General features: G+C 47.8%; 1 long non-coding RNA gene across 25 annotated transcripts in view; it reads left to right on the plus strand.

Annotated features, from left to right (window-relative positions):
• The window catches only part of LOC106832101 (uncharacterized), a 225,347-nt gene that overhangs the window by 89,546 nt on the left and 121,579 nt on the right, over window positions 1-14,222 (plus strand). For 21 of the 25 annotated variants that reach the window (XR_011497555.1, XR_011497558.1, XR_011497557.1 and 18 more), the window contains 4 exons: window positions 1,634-1,768; window positions 3,577-3,678; window positions 13,225-13,328; window positions 13,941-14,119. This is a non-coding gene — a long non-coding RNA (uncharacterized lncRNA). Of the gene's footprint in view, window positions 1-1,633; window positions 1,769-3,576; window positions 3,679-13,221; window positions 13,329-13,940; window positions 14,120-14,222 lie in introns of all 25 variants that reach the window. The other 4 variants (XR_011497559.1, XR_011497560.1, XR_011497562.1 and 1 more) reach the window with 2 other exon arrangements.

A 14,222-nucleotide genomic window follows, 5' to 3' on the forward strand; every position in this document is an offset into this window, starting at 1 on the left:
AATGCAGATCCTCTGCACAGAAGGCAGCTGAAGTTGCAGGCAAAGGGGGCCTCGGAGAAGACCTGCAAGCCCAGAGGGAGAGAGATGGAGAGGATGAGACTGCTCTTATGGTTTCTATTCTCTGTTCTGTGATAGTCTCCTTTCTGCCTAAAAGGAAGCCTTCTTTGCAAGCTGTTTTTCTGGTTTCTTTTTCTATTACTGCATTAAACCCTTCCCAAGGCCCCGTGTTTTCCCTGCTTTGTCATTTATCCTAGCACACTGAATTCTCTGTATGCCCCTGGGTGGGGGCATGTTATCCATCCTGGATCCTCAGGCATTTGTAGGTCCTCAGTGGCGGCTTTTGACTGGTGGCTGCTGGGTCCTCCCCGTGGGAGAGCATTTTTGCCTATTGAGACCCAGTTCCATCAGGGAACTATTATCAGCTGATGGTTACCCAGCCTGACCATTACATGTTGCCAAGAGAAGGCAATAGTGTCTCAGATGGGGCCATCTTTTTCCCCTTCATTCTAGAAAAAGGAGGCGCATGCGTAAGACTCCCATGGGTTTGGGCTGTCAGGAGGTCTTCCACTTGGATGGCCAGAGAGGTGCTTTTCCCAAGTTTGCGCAGCTTAGCAGGGGTAGGCCTGGCTTGGGGGGCTTGGCCAGACAGAGAGGGCAGTCAGAACAGGCACTGGTTGCAGAGCCAGGAGGGTGGGCAAATTAGGACCTGTGGGGGATGTTTTGTATCATTTGGAAATCAAGGTGGGGAGAGAGATGGCTTCCAGAAGAAGGCGCCTTACATTTTTCGTAAGACCAACTCTTGAGGCTCTGCCCTGTGCTCAGGGGCACCACCAGAGGCCTCCCAGGTGGCAGCCTTCTTGTGACTGATGGCTACGTGTGGGAGAGGAGAGGAGAAAGGCTCTTGGAACTCAGGCTGTGGGAGGGGCAGAGATGAGGGGCCGAGTTGGCACAAGAGGCAGCAGCATGCTGGCCTCTGGTTGTCAGGAAATTGGAGGAAGGAAGAGGGTAGAGGGAGGAAGACCCTGGAAAAAGATTGACAGCGCAGCCAGGACAGGAAATTGGGAAAAAGTTCTGCGCGGAAAATGTCCCAGGAAGGGTTGACAACAAACGTCTCTGTCGTGGTGAGGAGGGCAGAACTCTAAACCTTCTTGGAGGCTCTGATGGAGCAGATCAGAGGCAAACCCTGAGCTGAAAGTGGAAAGGTGGAGACCGTGAGGCAGCAGAAGACGTGCAGCGTGGCGGGCGGGGGTGGGAGGCGGGCCAGGTCTTCGAACTTTCTGGTTCTATCTTCAGGATTCTGGAACATATCAAGTCTGACTGACAATTTCTTTGCATGGATTTGAACAAAAATAATAAAAAAACCCTCAAAACATTTATAACTCTTAAGATCTGTGATCTCTGTCGTGATAGGCATCCTTGAACCTGGGGCAGAAGCTGTCACTACGTACCAGAATCATTTGTAACTGGCATCTTAAGGTTTTAATCCAAAAGAAGCAAGGAAAGCCTTTGCCTTTTTAAGATGCCAACTTTTGCCTCGTTTCATAGGAACTTACTTCCTCAGCCCTGTTTTCAGAGCAGGGGAATCAATTTCTTGTAAGTTTCTGCATACACAGTCTTGCCCCTCTTCCAACAGGGTTCATTCGTAACACTGCTGAGGGACCTGCTTCCAACACTACGGCTGCTCCTCCTCCAACTTTTTTGTTCCTATCCTTGGTGCAAAGAGACAGTTGCTGCTTGGGCACTGTTTGTACTCCGGGAAAAGCAAAAGGTAATTGAATCAAGCTATTCAAATATCTTTCACTATTAAATCTAAATTCTCTTTTTCTTTACTGAAAATATTCTAATCAACAAAACCTTAAGACTTCAGTATATACGTTTATGTAGCTCATAGCAAATATCAGAGAGATTTATGAAAGGAATGGTCATTCCCAAAACCTCCCCTTTGGGATCCCAGCTTCTCTCCATCACCTGCTAATTCGGAGATGGGGAGGCTGCTCCCTGGCTTGGGTTGGTCCCTATGAGGTGGATAGATTTTCCTTAGATCTTCCTGTTCCTGCCTCTTCACGATTAGACTGTGAACTCCTTGGGGGCAGGGACTGTGGTCAGACCCACTTCCCATCCCCGTACCTGGCCCATAATGAGTCCTCAATAAATGTTGGTGGAATGAAAATGCTTTGAAAATTCCATAAGTTTTAGGCTTGAAACTCCAGTTTCTTGCTTCAGACCACGTACATTTTTAAATATAAAGTTTTAAAGTGAAGAGCAGCATTTGGCCCTGACCGTGGGGCGTGGTGCTGGTGCGCTGTGCTGCAGTGGCGGCTCTGAGAATCCCCAAGTGGAGGGAGGGAGGCCAGGCTGAGGCCCCACAGGGAAGTGTTCTCAGAGTCTGCGTGCTGGGTTGTAGGGGAACCCAGAGATCATCAAGATCCCAAGCCCTCTACATTAGAGGAAAGGGGACCCAGAGTTGGTGATTTTCATTTTTTTTTCTTAGATACTATGGCAAAAATAAAATTTCCAACACACCTTGGAGTATTTTGCATGCTAAGCCCTACATATTGTGCAAAGGAAGATCCAGGCTGGAGAGTTCCTTCTTTTTCAAACTCTTTTGTGTACACCTAAGGTTTCATCACCTTCCTTGTTCAGAAGAAGATGAGGAGGCACAGGATCTCTGAGTTAGTGTTATCAGGCCATTAGGGGTTGAGCTGATTCCTTCCTTTGGCTCATCTGGATATAGAAACAATCCTGAGAGATGCGTATGGCAGTGCGCTTGGGAGAAAGCTGCGTGAGTTCTCTTCTAGAAAGGCTGCTGCAGGTGCCTGACTCGAGAGGACCCAGAATCTGAAAGCTGGACCTCCTCCCCCAGGCCTCAGCATGGGAGGCCTTGAGCTGAGCGCTGATTATCTTATCTGCTCATAACCAGCAGCAGCTTCTGCTGCTCGCTTTGAGGACTCCTTACCATTTGCTTGGAAGAACTTCTATAGAACCTTTCACCCAAGTGGGCAGGAGGAAGGCTCTGGCTACTGAGTGTTTTATGATGGGGTGAGACACCCAGCGTCAGACCACAGAGGCCCAAGGTTGATAAGAGGACCTACACTCATCCTCAAAGTCAAGTTCATAGGACAAGACACTTAAGGTCCCACCTCCATGACATTTTGCCTTGGAAAGAGCAGGTCACGAACAGAGGTGTAGGGAGTGGGGTGCATCAGCCTTGGGGAGTTGGGACTCATCCAAAAGAGTACCTTCTTCCAGGACTCTTCATTCTGACTCCACCTCCCTCTGTTCTATTCCTACTACACCTTTATGCCAAAAGCATCTCCATCAATGGCCTGGGTCACAGGGTTCCCTGGACCTGGAGGCCATCCCAGAGTTGGGTGACCAGAGAGCCAGGACCAGCCAGGAAGAGGGAGGGCTGGCTTCCTGGGGAGAGAGGGCCCTCTGCCTTCCCAGAAGGAGCCCTGATGTTGACATTGATTAGTTGCCAGTTGATCAGCTCTGTGAGACATGGCTGGGCCTTTGTTCACCGGCCTGAAATATCAAAGGACTGAACAGTTCCTCTTTATTCCCATCATCCTTAAGGTAAAAATGGAGCACTAATAGACCATGAGAAGAGGACTCTGAAACAAGTCGAGGAGAGCCCTGTCTACACCCTCCCCCCGCTGGAACATTTCTAGATGGCAGGTAAAGTAGTATATATTTAATTTTGCAATTATGACTCTGTCCTCACACGTACATATATACACACTCACTCCGATGTTAAAGGCCTCATACTCTTCAAAATATAAAATGGTACTTAGTCCAGAGTGCATGTTTGGAATACAAGCACTTTATGTGCTAAACTAAGCCCAGTTAAGGTTTTTAACTACTGATGATGGACTTAAAAGGTGAATACTGCCCCCACCTTCGCTCCTTAGTAATTCCAGAGTTTCTCTACTGGTGTGAAGAGCAATTTGAGCTCTCGGAGAGGCCCTTCTGTGAATTCTCACAACTGGGCATGATGCTTAGTCAATATTTGTGGATGACAGTGTGAGGAATTAAAGAGATTCTTCTGGAGTGCCTAGGGGATTTATTTCAACTTGACGTATAGAAGAATGTGAAATTTAGACATGTAAGAGAAATTATATGAGGGACTCCATCTGATTACTAAAATTTTCATTGTGCCCTGGGTTGCAGACACATAAATGGGTTTTTAAAGAAGATTGAGAAGAGAGGAATATCAAGGGCAAGAGCCTGCAGCGTTCTAGAGGGAATGGTTGGTCCAGGGCTCTAGCCACGGCGGGAACTGTCATAATGCCCTCAGGAGTGGTCCCCTGCCCAACACTGAGTATTTCTTAGGGCCGTGTGGTCTGGGTGGGGTGTGCATGTATGTCAAGGAAAATAAGAGTATATCAGTGAGGAGCAGGGTCAGTATCATCCTTTTTACTTCACAGCATCTCAAGAAAGAAGAAAGCAGAGGAGAGGGGAGGGGAGAAAAGGGAGGGGAGGAGAAGGAAGGGGAGAGATTTAGCCAAAGGAGTGAGGAATGGAACATGCATAGGAAGATTTCTAAGCAGTCCTTGGTTGAGGGAAGAAGGCTCAAAGGAGCAGTGAGCATGCTGGGAGAGAGAAAAATCCAGCCATTTTGGGTGTGGGTAACAACTCACCCTCTGCTGGATTCTCAGGGTCAGGAATGTTCTCTGTTATGAAAAGGGTTTTTTGGGTAGAGAAAATGGATTGAGATTTGAAAGATGGGGTCCTCTGCCCAGCAGGGGGAAGGTGGGCAAAGTCTGGTGCCCAGGCCTGCGTGGGCTGCAGTGCCTGTCCGCACCCCCACGAGCGGGATCTGCCCTTCCTTTTCTCCACTCGCACCCACTTCTCCCCGCCCATTCCCCTCCCACCAGTGCCGCTGGGTGGCAGCCACTGTTTACCCCATACTCTTGTAAATGATGGGAAGAGAGATGAGGAGGGTGGGGAGGTTCAGGGAAAACAGTCATGGAGAGGGATGGGGGCCGAGTCCCGCCCTGCACCCAGCCTGGCCTCTGTGAGACGTTGCCGGGAGCAGAAACTCCCTAGGCAGCAGAGCAGCCAGACTTCTTACAGCCTCCCCAGGGGGACGTGGTGGGTGGAGAGGGCCTCTCGGATCAGCTCAGACTCTATATTCCTTAAAAGGAGCCTGGGGGATATGCACCTTCCTTGAGCATCACAGCTGAGTCCAGCTCATTTTGGAGTAACACAGAGTGGGGCCAATCCCAGTTTGGGAAGGAGTTGGGACAAAGGAACAGAGCGTCTCTGTCTCCTTGTGGAACAGCTAAGCCGTTTCAGGCTCTATCCTGTTTCTCTTGTTCCCACTTTTGAGGACTGAGAGCCCGTCATGAACCCTTGCACAGAGCCTGGGTTGGGAAAGGCTATGCCCTGGGTGCTTAGGGGACCTCAGAGTTTAGCTGTGCAAGGACACATCGTACGTGGAGTCTCTGTTTCCTTGAGGTATTGCAGCTTCTCGTATGTGTAGGAGGAAGTGAGCTGGGTGTTTGGAGGAAGAGGAGAGAGGTGCAACTGGTTGGATTTAGGGGTGGATGAAGTAATGCTGTCAGAATCTCAGTGATGCGCATAACCTTGGGCTGTGTGGGGCCCGGATACGGGAGCCACTGGAGAGCTTATCCTGAGAAACTCTGGCAAGGGACAGGGTTGAACTATTTTTGGGAAGTCAGACCCAACTGATAGGTAGCAGCAAGCAGCAGGACTCAGGGGCAGGAGTCAAGGGCTCTATCTGGCACTTGTGTTCTCATTCACAAGCTGCCATGTTTGCATTCCTGATTCTCTTTTCCAAACCGTTGGTAACCCCCTTCCCTCCCTCTTTAACCCATTTAAATATGACTTTAATGGTGGTTGTCCTGTTGTAATCGGGAGTGGGCAGGGCATCTGTTCTCTGATGGATGTGACAACTTTGTCTTCCAGATGAATTTCCCCACGAATTTTTCAAGTTCTAGAATGGACAAGTGCTAGTATTAATTAGTACCACATATCCAAACCATTTACTTGTTCTCTCTCCAATTGTTCCTGCTCCTTTTGTTTTTTCTTTTTATGGTTTTGAGACTTTCTTTGCTTTAAGAAAATCTCTTTTAGTTCGGAGATGAGTAACTTATCTAGTATTTAATATCCTTAGTTGTGATCTTAGAGTGGAATTTGGTCAATATATTATCCAACTATTTCATAAACGTATAGAAATACAATTTTTTTTCTTGTAAATTTATCTTATTTGACTTTCTTCTCAAATATCAGTCCCAAACATTGTTGGGCCTATGTTATTGAGAAAAAGCATGTTGCGAGCTGAGCTGGAAGATAGTTTCTAGTCTCCATTCTTATCTTTTTCTTCCTTTGTGACTTGTGATAAGCCGTTTAATTGTTCTGAGCCTTTGGTCACTATTTTGGAAATGAGACAGCAATCCATCTCTTCTACCTCACTATGCAGATTTGGTTTGGAGAACTACGCACATATATGCAACCAAACCGTGCCAAGGTCCCTCTGTCATTGGTGAAACCATGATTTAGCGTTTGGTAAGATTCCATGCCTGAGATGCTTGGTCTTTTCTTCTCCATAGTTGATGCTGAGGGAAAGAATGGGGATTCCTTAATATTGATGGGTCATGGCACATGACCCCCTCGGGGCTTGGTATTGCCTGTGAATAGATATCGCTCATCTTTTCCTATGATGTGCATATCAGACATTGTCTATTTGGCTCCTGCTATGGTCTTGCCGTTGGCTGCCTGTGCTTTTACCTTCAGCATCACCAGAACAATGTTCAGTTGAACTGGAGTTCATATTCAATGAACTCTAAAAAAAAAACATTTGACACGACCTCCAAGAGCATGCATGGTTTAGTCCATGCCTGCCTCTCCTGCTTTATTTCTCCCAGGCCCCTCTCTCCACTGTTGGCATCTTAAGTATGCCACATTTCTTCTCTGCACTTAGGCATTACTCCTGCAGTTCCTTCTACCTAGAACACCATTGCCCTCACTCTCCTCCTACCCATTTCAACTAGGTGATTCTTGCTCATCTTTCAGATTTCAGCTCCATGGTTCTTAGAGAAGCCCCTCCCCTAGATCAGGGCTTTATGCTCTCACAGTGCCATGTACTGATCCTCTAAAACCTCTATCTCAGAGAAGTTTCATAGAGTTACTTGTGATCTTCATCAGGCAGGAGCTATCCTTCTGCTCACGATTATGTTCCTAATGTCCAGCATGCAAGAGATGCTCAATAAGTATTTGTTGAATGAATCAATAAATGAGTGAGTTTAGTGTTTGAAACTTGTTACCAGTTTGTGCCTATAGAGGGAAAGCATCGGGACTTGATGTTGTCCTGATTCCCAGTGAAAACCCTTTGCAAGCACTAGCTCAGCTCTGGAGACAGAGGCAGCTGTGACTCCCACCCAATGAGCAAAGAGTCTGTCATCTCAGCGGCTGGGGAAGAAGTTGGACTTCCTTTTTCCAGGGCAGACCCCCAGCAGAGCCACGGAGTGGTCGCTTTGCCTTCTGGCTCATTGGCCCCTTTGGGTCCTCACCCTCTTGGGTGTCCTGGACCCTCAGCTCTTCTTTCATATCCTTGAAGGCCCCTATGCCTGCATCCCTGCTCTCCTCTGTCTCTGGCAACCTTTCCAGCCCTGGCTGTAGGGCCTGAAGAGTCCCTCCATCTCTGAGCTCCTTTTTGGGGTGTCTGTATTCTTCCCTGGACTGTGAATTCTGCCCTGCTCTGGGGCTTTGCTTCAACCGTTACTTTCAACTGCCATCAGAATGTTCTCTCCTTAAAATTCTCAGGGGTTGGCACCCTGGTTCTGTAGCTGGGTGGATGACAAGCCTCGAGCACAGGGTCCAGGCTTTCACCTTCTGAGTAGGCTCAGCCTTCAGTATACAGTAACTATACAGCAACGCATCGTGATTCAATTCTTTAATTGAACTCTTACTCAAATTTTCAAGGCAGTCATGGCCGCCTGCCTGACTCCTCTGCTATGGTTTCACCACCTCACTGGACTCTCCCTGCCTGCGAAGAACCCTCTTGTGGGTACATTGGCAGACCCAGCTGAAGAAAGTTGGGGTCCAAAGGACTTCTTGCCTTTTCAGTTGGCCCAGGCCCCAAGGCAACTGTGACTCTAGGCAGTAACTGCCCCTGGTTGAAACTGCCCCAAAGCTTTCTTCCCTCAAGATTGCAGCGACTTCTGCTTCTCCACCCTCAGGGCTGGGCCAGGCCTTGGAGGAAGAGGGCAGCCCATGCCGGTGGCTCAAAGAGATAGTGAAAAGGTGTCGTTTATAGTGGCTTCCCCTGGCGTCACTGCATTTAGCTCTAAGAAATAGGAACTTGTGCCTTCCCTACCCCCACAAAGGCCTCAGGCATAGCCAACTCTCCTCTGGGCTTCTGTCTCAGCTGGGAAATTTAGGGATCCCTCTCTTACTCGATTGTATCCTTAATAAAGCCCTGATGTTTTGTACCAAGGAGACACCCATTCAATCAGAGCTGGCTTTGGGCCTCACTCTTGCTACTTCTGGAACAAGGCACAGTTCATTCTTTCCTCATTCATTCATTCTTCCATTCATTCATTTCATATCTGTTGAACACCCTATATGCCAGGCATTAGATAGGTACAAGGGGTACAAAAAATGTCAGACAAACAGAAACAGACTTCAGCTTCAGAGAGCTCCTGGTCTAATGGACCCCCTTGTGTGAAGGGAGCAGGCTGTGAGGGGCCCCTGGCTGGAAGGAGGTGTAGGGGTTAAGGGTGTAAGCTGAGGCTGGGAAGGGAAGCCAAGATGTTATGAGAACTTGCAGACCAAGTTTACAATTTAAGCTTTTAGCCTCGAAGGCTTGGGGAGCCATTGAAGTCTTTTAAGACAAGGAAAGAAATAATCACATTTGGGTTTTTTAAAAAAGAAGACTCTAGCTGCTGTGGGAAACACAAGTTAGAAGAAGGCAGGAGTAGAGATGAGTCAGGATCCCCTTGGGCAAAGCTGGCAGCGACGATCGGAGGGGCTTGGGGAGAAATGGTTGGAAATGTAACCCGGGTGGAGGACGTTGACAGGCCATGGAATGGATTGCACGTGGGCTGAAGCACAGGGATGGCTTACTGTGAAAGAAAACACTGGAGGAGAGGGCTCATCAGAGGGACACGATTCTAAGTTAGGTTTGGGACATGTTAAGATGAGGTGCCTTTGAAAGGAGGAGGTATTCAAGGATGGAGCTCATGGGAGAGACCTGACCTGTAGACAGAAGTTGGTGAATTATCTGCTTATATGTAATTACTCCATGGGCATGGGGGAGCTTGCCTAGGAGAAAGACTGGAAAAGCGAGGGTGCCTTAGGGGAATGGAGGAGGATTTCTCAAAGGAGGCTGAGGAGGAATGGCCAGAGATATAGCAGGAATGCCAGGAAATTGTACTGTCACTACAGGCTTGAAAGAGTATGTTTGCTTCTCTCCCCAACCATTCGCCTGGGGAGATGATTTTGTCACAGACACATCTCCTTCATCTTGAAGGTGAAATGTAGGGAGATGGGTAGGAAACCACTGTCATCTGGGAAAGGCATGACGGTGTTCTCATAGTCTGAGCAGCAGACCAAGGAATGCTCTGGCAAATTCCATTAGATTTGGTGGCAGGGAGAGGCATATCCCAGAGTTGTGGGGCAGGCATGAAGAAACTTTTGGAAATTCAAGACTGGATGGCAGCATTTTCTCTGTCTACATGTCCACGGGCTATAAGCCAGGGATGTTATGAAGAACAGGAACAAGGAAGCCAGGGGGCAGGAGATGAGGAGGCTCTTCAGAGTGGTTGTGGGCATTGAGAAGCCTGATTTAGGGAGGGTAGTCAGAGGGGAGAGCAAGACCAACTCTGACCACTGGCATCCAAGAAGTGCCAGCTTCCATGTCCTGTTGGGTTGTGAGATAGGCAGAAGCTCTTTTTTTCCTGGCTTAGCCATGTTTCTTAGAGAAGCAAGAAGCAGAGGAGTTTGTCACTTTAAAGGTAAGAGAAAAGTCAGAGGGGCAGAGAGGATGGAATAAGGGAAACCAGTGAGGTCCCCGAAGGGAACAGGCTGGGAATGCAGGACTGTTATTCCATATTTATGTGGGCTCTGAGAAAATCTCTGAAGCCCATCCAGCCCCTCTGCCTTCCCCAGCCTTTTTAGAGCTGCTCAGAGCATCTGTGGGGTGCAGAGAAAAGGGGCTGTGGAGAGGCAGGCTGAGAGAAGCTGGGAAGGGTCAATGCGGGCCCCAGGTAAAGATGACCTCAGCAGATAGAGGCAGCCTGTCAGATCCCCTCCGCCACTCCCTGGGCCAGCAAGCCACAGCTTGGGGCAGGCTGGTCCCCCTCAAAGCCCTGGGTCCAATCGCCATCTTATGCATGGCCATTCCAGACAGATCTATCTGGAGTCCCTCAGGGTGAAGCCCCATCACATGAAGGCAGGGCAGTCCTGCCACGGTGCAGGCTTGAGGCCATGGCTGCATGAGGAGGTGGGAGCAGTAGCGGGTGGGGAAATGGGGCAAAAAGAGCACTTGCAGACCCCCTTTGGGGTGTGGCTTCATTTTGCCCTCCAAGACAAGACATATGTTGGCATAAAGAAATAGATTTTCAAGAGGAGGCAGGAGGCTCAGCATGGGCACCAGAGGAGGATGCCATGACTTTGAAGGGACAATTTTGGAGTGATTCTCCCAAGGATGGGGGGCCAGTGCTGCACTTACAGCCCTAAGTTCCTCACCTCATAGGGTTGTTGTTGTTGTCCGTGAATTTTTAAACAGAATCCTTAGAACAGCCAGACACACCACCGATGTTGGTTAACATCACAATTTCCTAAGGCATTGTCCATTTATGTGAAATTCTTGGACTTTGTGGGTACAAACCACATCTCCTATTGATGTGGCCCCCTATGCTGCTCAAAAAGTAGGCATTCCAAGTTCATGAGTGAATAGTAATGACGATAAGATTCGCTTTTAGGATTCCATAATTAGGGTCAGTTTGGAGAAATTTTTTTCCAAGAATGCTTATTAGAGCAGAAGGGACACAGAATTAGGAGTCAGAAGACCAGAAATAATTTGAGTATTTCCACGTGCTGCAACCAGTGCTGGGGGCTGGGACTTCAATGGCCGTCAAGATATAGATGGTACCTGCAGTAACAGAGCTGATGACTCTGTTGGGGAGACAAACAAAAAAGATGAGTTAGAAAATAATTACAAATTATGACTAATGCTATGAAGGGGGAAAAAACCCAGTGGGAACAGTAGGATGGATGTTACCTAACTTTAGGTCATGGAAAGCTTCTCTGATAAGGTAACCTGAAACCAACTATTGGCCACCCAAAAGCAGGGGTGGGGGTGTTTAGGAGGTGATAAGAGCATTCTGGGTAGAAAAGGATTTCCTTTCTCAATTAGCTGATCTTGGGTATCTCTGTGAGCACCAGTTTCTACATTTGTGAAATGAGGATAATTCTACTTATCCAGCTGACCACACAGGGCTGGTGTGAGGATGAAATGATATGAAAGAATTTTGTTAACCACAGACTGATGTAAAGACCACAAGTCTGTGAGGAAAGAACTCACTGATAATTTTCTTTCACTTTTTCTGTTCATTAAATTTGGTTCCCATGTATAACATGACTGTAACTTGGGGAGCTCTCTCTGAGAGGGACAGTGGCTAAAGGTCATGTTGAGAAGAAATGACCATAGAGTCATGAATAGCCGTGCAAGGAGATGACGTTGTTGGAGGTAGACAAAGGTGATTCTCTGGACAGGGGATGGCTGAGCTGAGTCTTAAACGATGAGGAGGAGATTCTAGGTTTTTGTAAAGCTGAAGAGCTGGAGAAAAATTGAGGGTAGAGCAGTTGGTACATATTTCAGTATTCTGTAGACACAAACGCTTCTAGGACCTGTCCTGGGGGAAGGGCGTGGTTAACAATAGTTAATCTTCACAAGCTCCCATTAAATGCTGGAAACAGGCAGATAGGATTTTCCCTGGCTGCTCAGAAATGTGACTTCCAGCCAGTAGATCATCAACAGGTGTTTGATGAATTGAAGGACACTCCAAAGATGGGAGGCAGCCGAGGAAGTCACTGCCAGGCTGTCCTGCAATCCCTTGGCTATAAAGGAGTACGTCAGATCAGGATCAAAACTTTCTGCGGGTTTGCAAAAACAACTCATTTCACGTGCACAGTGAAGCAAGACAAGTACTAAAAATGAACGAATCCAGGAATGGCCCTCTGGGGAGAAGGCCATTTTCCCTGGGCTGGACAGTTGGACAGTGGGGCATCAGCCACAGCTACATTTCCTCCATTTGGTCTGAAACTCACGGACTGTGCCACTCTGCTGATTATGTCATAGGGTCACTGAGAACCTTGGTGACCACTCAGCCATTGCCCACAGCTTCTGAATGGTGTTCTCCATGTGAGTCTTGTTGTATTGGTGATGTTGAGAAAATTTAGCCAGAAAGAAGTATGAGCCGGTTGGTGAAGAAGTTGCCTACAGCTGGACGTAGCAATGTCACATCCTGATGACATTTTCTCAGCTACATGTTCATCTCAAAAGACTGAAACACTGAAGCAAGTATTCTAGCAAAGGGGCTCTCAGGTGGCCTTCAGGTGAGAGAGGGACCCATTCAAAGGGAAGGTGGGAAGAGGGAGGGTCGGTTTCATCTAGGAGGGGAAGGTCAGAAGGAGAAGCGACTGGCTTTGGCGATGCTTCCATGGGGTTCAGGTTTTCCATGGCCTGTTGGGGCTCTTTCCCTGCTGAGCCTGGGCCTCATGTTCAAAGGTGCTTCTGAGGTGGTCCATGGATGGTACCTTCTCAAGCAAAGTGAGCCTATGACTTTTGAAATTGTCAATGTTAGTTATTAAGAGTGACTTTGTGTAGGTGAAGAGGAAGCAAAAGGAAGAAGGCATTTGGGATAGAAAGTGTAGAAAGGAGCAAGAGAAGCAAATGGCTCTGAACAAGAGGGGGAGTTGGGTTAAGAGAGGTCAAGAGTCTTGTGGAGCAGATACCTAACATCATGAGGAAGCCAAATTGATTCAGCGTTAGCGGAAATGACTTAGATTGGCAATAGCAATCATGAAGAGGTTCAGGGATTAGCTTATGTCTGCCTTGTGCAGAGGTGAGGGGAAGCTAGGAGGCCAACTGAGAGCAGCTTGGGCTCGTGGGGGAGCCCATGCAGGGACAGTCGGCCAGGACGGAAGAGGGTTGGCCATGTCCTGTTTTTCATATCTTTCCTTTCCCGCTAGCAGTCGCCTGTCAGCAGTTTGTTGGGAGGCTCCGGACTCAGCAGGAACTTCTGTCAATGGAAGGACCCACCACCGCTCACGGGAGGAAGACCCCATGTTGCCAAGTGGTCAGTTCTCCCCAAAAGAGTTGATGCATTTGATACAGTTCCAATCAAAACTGCAATAGGAGTTTTTGAACTTGGAGTGGTATTTCTACTATTTATTTATAAGAATTTATTTTGCAAGAACAAGTGAAACTTACCCAGGGAAAAAAGAAAAATAAGTAAAATTAGCAAGCAAAAGCTTGCGCTATTAGATTTTAAAGCATGTTTTAAATCTGAAATCATTTAAACGGTCTGAAGCCGGTGGCCAAATAGATCTATGACAAAGAATAGAAAGACCAGACATGGGTTTATTTTTGCCTCATCTGCTTTTAGAGGAGCGGGTGTTTCCATTTAGAACTTTGAGCAATATAGACCCATCACCGTTTGGAGCAAAGTGAAGTCAGTGTCCCATTCATTGCCACCATAGTGCCAAGGCTGGGATGAGGGTGTCACCAGCCCAGAGCGGCATTGCTCTTCTTCCCCTACAAGTTCCCTGATGTTTCATGTCGTGTCGTATTGTGTTCAGCTGCCTGGCAATCTTCCTTTTGGCATGTGATGCTTCTTATAGCTGGAACCCTGAGATCTGTTAGAGTTCCGTGCATGCTTACTAGTCAGTGCTCTTGATTTTCTTTAAAGGTGTGAAGGAGAAGGCGAAGCAGGGTTGGGTGACACCTCAGCCATCCAGCAGTGCGGGGGAGAAAATGCAGCGTCTCCAAATTCATTCTCAGCGGATGTGAATGGCCTTGCTGTTTCCTGAAATTCAGCCACTTTCTCTCCCTCCCACCACCAACCTGGTTACCCTGTAGATTACAAATGTAAGCTTTTGTCTTTGAGTGTATTGAGTAAGTGATTTTACTGAATAAAAGTGGCAATCCAGGTCAGCGAGTAAAGTGTAAATCATGCAGTAATAGATCCAGA

This window comes from Equus asinus, chromosome 2, assembly GCF_041296235.1.
Source record: "Equus asinus isolate D_3611 breed Donkey chromosome 2, EquAss-T2T_v2, whole genome shotgun sequence".
Lineage (NCBI taxonomy): Eukaryota > Metazoa > Chordata > Mammalia > Perissodactyla > Equidae > Equus > Equus asinus.